The sequence below is a fragment of the Mustela lutreola genome, chromosome 6, assembly GCF_030435805.1.
Source record: "Mustela lutreola isolate mMusLut2 chromosome 6, mMusLut2.pri, whole genome shotgun sequence".
NCBI lineage: Eukaryota > Metazoa > Chordata > Mammalia > Carnivora > Mustelidae > Mustela > Mustela lutreola.
Genome location: NC_081295.1, coordinates 50041857 through 50047951, shown reverse-complemented (window position 1 = coordinate 50047951; position 6095 = coordinate 50041857). Strand labels below are relative to the sequence as shown.

The following is a 6095-nucleotide window of genomic DNA, read 5'->3' as shown; positions in this document are numbered from 1 at the left end:
TCAGTGTTTCTTCTGTGGACATGTGGTCTGGACAAACCTTTAAATTCTCAGCCTTTTTTATGGCTCATTATTATTTCTTGCCATGAATTATAATTACTTACATATGTATATTACCTTCTCTATCAGACTAAAAGATCCTTCAAAATGAGGGCATTTACTCACTTCAAAAAGGGTTGGAAAACAACCCAATTCACTTATTTTCCCAACATGATGGTACTTTGCATAAAGGTGATGCTCCTCCATAAATGTTCATTTAACATGAAATAAGAGAATCAATGAATAAAATGTAAAAGCCGTTATTCTGGAGCCTTTACTCAACATAGGTACCATATCAATATTAACTCAATTAAACTCTGTAAGCATTTATGGGATGGCATGTTACATGTAGTTAGGCCCTTTCATATTCATACTGGAAACCTCAATGTGGTTAAGAAGGCTATTCACCCTAAATTGATTTATAAATTTAATTCAATCCCTTTTAAAATCATGGCAGGTATTTTTGCAGGTATTTTGTCTATTACACTGCAAAGAATGTAACAGACAAAACAATTTTTAAAAAGAACAACAAACTAAAGGACTGATACTAGCAGAATTCAGCTCTTACTATAAAACCATAATAATCATGATAATGTGGTATGACAGAAGGGCAGACTTACAGACAATGGAAAATAACTGAGAACCCAGAAAGCTTTATATTTATGATGAATTGGTTTTCCACAAAGGTACCTATGCAATTTAGTGGGAAAGGGATGATCTTTTCAATAATTGGTGTTGGGAAAACTGGCTATCAACATGCAAAAACAGAAACAAAAACAAAAACAAAAAAATATCAACCAAAAAACAAAAACCAAAACCCAAACCAGACCAAAACAAAGGAGAGAGAGCTAATTTAAACCCTTATCTCACACTAGATACAATATTAACTCCAAGTGGACCACAGAACTAAATATGAGTGAAAACTATAAAACTTCTAGGAGAAGAGATTTGTGACTGTGGTTTAGGCAAAGATTTATTAGACATGATGCTAAGTAGATTTTATCAAAATCAAAAAGCATCATTAAGACAAATTATTATTATTATTATTATTTAAGATTTTATTTTATTTGACAGATAGAGATCACAAGTAGGCAGAGAGGCAGGCAGAGAGAGAGGGAGGAGGAAGCAGACTCCCTGCTGAGTAGAGAGCCCGATGCGGGGCTCCATCCCAGGACCCTGGGATCATGACCTGAGCCGAAGGCAGAGGCTTTAACGCACTGAGCCACCCAGGCGCCCCAAGACAAATTATTTTTAAAAGTCACAGACTGGGAGAAAGAATCTATAAACCATACAGCTAATAAAGGAGTTGTATTTAGAATATTTAAAGAACTCTAACAACTCAGTAAGACAAACAACCCAATTAAAGAGTGGGCAAAATATCTGAATAGACATTTTACCTAAGAGATAACATCATGCTAGTAAGCGCATGAAAATATGCTCAATGTCATTAGTTATTACGGAAATGCATATTAAATTAACCAGAATGGCTATAAGCATAAAAAGTGACAATACCAGGATGTAGAGACACTGGAACCTTCATCCACTGACAGTATGTACAATCACTTTGGAAAATAATTTGAAAGTTTCTTAAAATGTTAAAAATAGACTTTCTTACCACCCACCAGTTCTACAGTTAGGAAACCTCCCAAGATAAATGAAAATATGCCCATCAAAGATTTACACATCAACATTCATGGCATCATTATTCATAATAACTGAAAACCGGAACAATCCAAACGTCCTTCCATTTGTGAAAGAATAAAAAATGGAATATCTTTAGGCAACAGAAAAGAAGGAAGTACTGATTCATGCTACACCATGTATGGACCTCAGCAACGTTACGCTGAAAGAAACCAAACACAAAAGGCTGCATGTTGTTTGACTCCTTTTGTATAAAATTTCTAGAAAAGGCAAATTTATAGAATCAGTAGGTTAGTAGTTGCCTGGAACTGGGGTGGGAGCAGAAACTAGATGCAAACAAGTCGAGAAACCTTTTCAGAGTGATAGAAATGGTTCAAAACTGGATTATGGTAATGTTATACAATTTTATAAATTTACTTAAAATTATTGATTAGCATACTTTGAATAGATGAATGGACATTATGATAAGTAGATCATACCTTAAATAAGGCCTTTTTTTTTTTTTAAGGGAAATTATACTCCTGTCCACACTGCTTGATTGTTGCTAGAGTGTATCATTTACCACTTGGCAGTGACACTTCCAATCTTTTTTAACCAGATTGGCTTTAAAAAAATCATATCTCCTTATTCTTAATAATATACAGCTCTTTGTTGTCTAGCAAAACTGAACATTTCATCTATTTGAGTCTGCTGTTTTCTTATAAGGATATACATCTTTTCCATAAGGACATGTGACACTTTTATCTTTTTAAAATAGCAGATTTGTTTAGTGATATGTGATACAAATACTTTTTCCCAGTTTTTCCTAAGTTTTTAGATTTTGTTAACAATGGGTTTTTGTCATACTGAAATATTCATTTTCATGCAGTCACATCCATCTGTATTTTCATTTACAGAGTCTGTCTCTGGTATTATGACATGTGATACTTTTTTGAAACATTAATCAGAAACCTTGAATATTGTTAGTTAAGCATCTCTTGTGCCAAGCCCAGCACTACTAGGACTCTCCACTTTAAGAAAAGAGATAACACCTCATTTCAAATTTCAAAGCTAGAGACAGACTTTTCTTTCTTAGGCCTTTGAGTGTGAAGAGACAATAATGTTTATATCCCAAATTTACGGAAAATGGCCTCATTAGAATATTTCTGATGTGATACACAAGACATTTCCAATAATTTCAGTGATGAGGTGCTGGAAAAATAAAAAATAGGATGTGAAAATGTGTTTGCTGTTGCTAATCATGCCAGGACCACGACTCTAGGCCTCACTGGCTGATTCCTCTTTGTAGAACATCATAGCATCACATAATAACGTGACCACAGCAGGCATTCATGGCTTTCTGACCAGAACAGTCTAGAACTCAGTCACTCATGATCTCACCACCACATGCATTCGTGCATATTACATTTTCCCTGCTATTCCACTCACTACTAAAAAGTGGTGGGTGACCCATCACCCATTAGGTAATAAATACTGGAAACTGAACTTTTTTCAGATTTAGCAAACTCAGAGATCTAATGCTACCTAGAGAACTCTCTACTGTTGAGTGCATATTGCTTCAAAAAATATTAATCAGTTATAAAAAAACCATTTGGTTTAATATAACTGTAACTATCATAATAAAGATACAGACAAAATAAAGATATGATTAAAAAATAAAAGAACATTTTATATTAATGTGGATATTATGGCCTTGAAGTTGTATAACCAAGCCCTGCTTATGTTAAGATACAATCAGAAGAGGCATTCAAATGCCTGATAACAGAAAATGACTCTGTTTTTCTCTGTATATATTTGACTCCTACCTACATTTGCAAGATCAGCCCAAATTCAACCTTCTTTCCCTATCAATCCTACAGTGTTTACAATCTACACCTGAACAGCATATTCTGGAATGAATACACACACATATATACTGTGTGTGTGTGTATACACACACACACCCACACACACACAGTATTAATGTTACTCAATTGCTTTGTGCCTGTTACTCTTATCACCTTCAATGAATTATGTAAATATAAGTTCCACCAGAGTGAACTATGTATCCCCATGACATTAAAGCAGTGCTAGGATTCCAGATTTTACTCTGCAGAACAGCCTAAACAGGTGTTCATCAAACAACTTTTCTTGATTTCTGGAAAAAGTTGAGAAAAAGGAGCCAAGATGGCAAAAAAGTATTGAGGGGGCACTTTTAAAAATTCATTTTAATGTAGAACAGGCAGTCCTTTAGTCAAGAAAAAGAATGTGGAGCAATGTGTAAATGCTTTAGCAGGTGCCCCAGCTTTATAGCTTTTGAAGTGCTAGGCACAGATTGTCTTCAGTTCTTTTCTTCATATCTAGGGGTAGGCTTTACCTAATGATAGTGGTTTCCAGTGTAAGCTCCAGTGACCTCGAGGATTCCGTAAGGCAGCTCTAAGGTGTGACTGATAGATGGGATGGCCATGGTAACTATGTTAAATTTGTGGCTGGTTCTGTCCAGGTATCAACTTTGGGCTCCAGGTATAAACGAAAAGCCTTCCTATTAATCAAGGACGGTTTTCCATCTCCGAAGACCATGCTGATGTCCGGGGGGATGACATTCAGGCCCTTGTCTGCAAGTTTGCCCCTAATCCCAGGATGCCTGGCTAGATTCTTCACAGGGACTCCAGGGTCTTCCAGAAAAATAAAACAACCAAAAGCCAGTACTGTTCTTTTCTTCCCTTCTGTTTCCTTAACAGAGGTGAATAATGAGATCAAGTAAGAGTGATGGTTTCACCAACCATTAACAACCCTTAAACAACAAGGACCAAGCCCTTAAACAACAAGGACTCCAGCAATCAGGGTCTACTGTGATAATGGGTTTGTGCACATCTACCTTACTGTTCATTTAAACTTTTTAATAATTCTCAGGAAAAAGGATGGCACAAATTCACTCCATAACTCATCTCCTGATGATTGGTTCTTTTAACTCTGCTAGAATTCCCATCCTAGTCATTAAACCTCAGTTCAATTTTGAAAATGGTGGTATCATTTTAAATACCCTAGTTCTAGTAAAACAGGCCTGGAAAGCAACATCTTTATAAACAAATTTAAATAATGACTCTCAAGTATTAGTACCACCCAACTTCTCCGGTTCCTAATTGCATTTCCTAAATTCATCTTGACCCTCCCACCACTAAATCTTTGTTACTAGCTATTGGTCGGTGAAACGTTGGGAAAATCAGGTCTTTAACCCCTAGTTCAATGGTGTTAACACCTCTCAAGGTGTTCTGAGCAGTAAAAGAAAGAACACAAGTCAAACTCTTCCCACAGTATGAAGCACATAGTACGTGCACAATAAATTTTAAGACCAAAAAGCCAACAAACTTTTGTTGTATTTTTTTAAAAGTAGAAGAGACAAGTTCCCATCAAATTCTTGGTCATGGCAGATAAGGAAGCAAAAGCTCCTGTATTTTTAATATTCCGATATTTTAAAATCCTGCATTCACTGACACAAATCAGACCACAGTCTTTAACTGATAAATCAGGATAATATTTGTAATTTTGCCTCAAATCTAAGACACTGGCTGGTTTACCCTGATGGCAGGCAATGGAAGGGTGCAAAACATTTTCTTAGGTTACAGCCGCCACACACCGGCTTTCTCAGGGTGGAGGAAAGCCGTCCCTTCCCTCCCCGGGACAATGACCAGTCAGTCAGTCGAGGCCAGACTCCGAGCGAAACGTGCACGGCGGTGCGAGATACCTCGTGTCCCGGGCCGCGCTGAAGGGGACGTAATGGACCTCAAGGGGCTGCAGCTGAGACGAAATGGTCCCCAGTTCCCTGCGTGGACCGAGGGGCGCCGGGGCACGCGCACCCCGCCTTTCCCGGCTGAGTGTGGGCTTGGGTGGCCGGAGGGGAGCCGGCGGCCCCGGCCCCCGGCGGCCCCGGCCCCTGGCAGCCGCGGCGGGCGCCCCTGGCGCTGTCCCGTCCTGCGCGTGGCTAACTCCTCCGCTCCCGCCGCGAACTGCCGGCAGGTCCCGGCCGCCCGGCCCCGCCTGCGCCGTCCCCGGCCCTGATTGACACGGGAGTTGGTACATACGGGTCTGCAGCAGAGGCGAGCAGGGGGTGAGTGCTATTTTAAACATGGCTTTCCCTTCGCTTGGCCTCCGAGCCAACGCGGCGCGCCCAGCCGTGGGCTAGGCCCACCTGGGAACAACCCCAACATCTGCCCGACTTGTTTATTTCCCCCCCCCCCGATCTCCTTATGCATGGACTTGTTTCCCTCCCCTCCCCCGCATCACGGCTTTCCCTCCACACTGATCACAACCCGGCAGTTTCAAAGAGGAAACTCCCCTCCGGGAAGGGTTGGAATGGGAAGCTTTTTGCTTCTTGTGGTTCGAGGTGGAAACCATTCCAGCCAGCCCGAGTTCAAAAAGAAGGGAAGCCGCGTCGCTGG

At 39.9% G+C, this 6095-nt stretch overlaps 1 protein-coding gene across 3 annotated transcripts in view; it reads right to left on the bottom strand.

The window, feature by feature from the left end:
- HMGN3 (high mobility group nucleosomal binding domain 3) overlaps window positions 1-6095 on the bottom strand; it is a 31461-nt gene that overhangs the window by 24899 nt on the left and 467 nt on the right. The window lies entirely within an intron of this gene.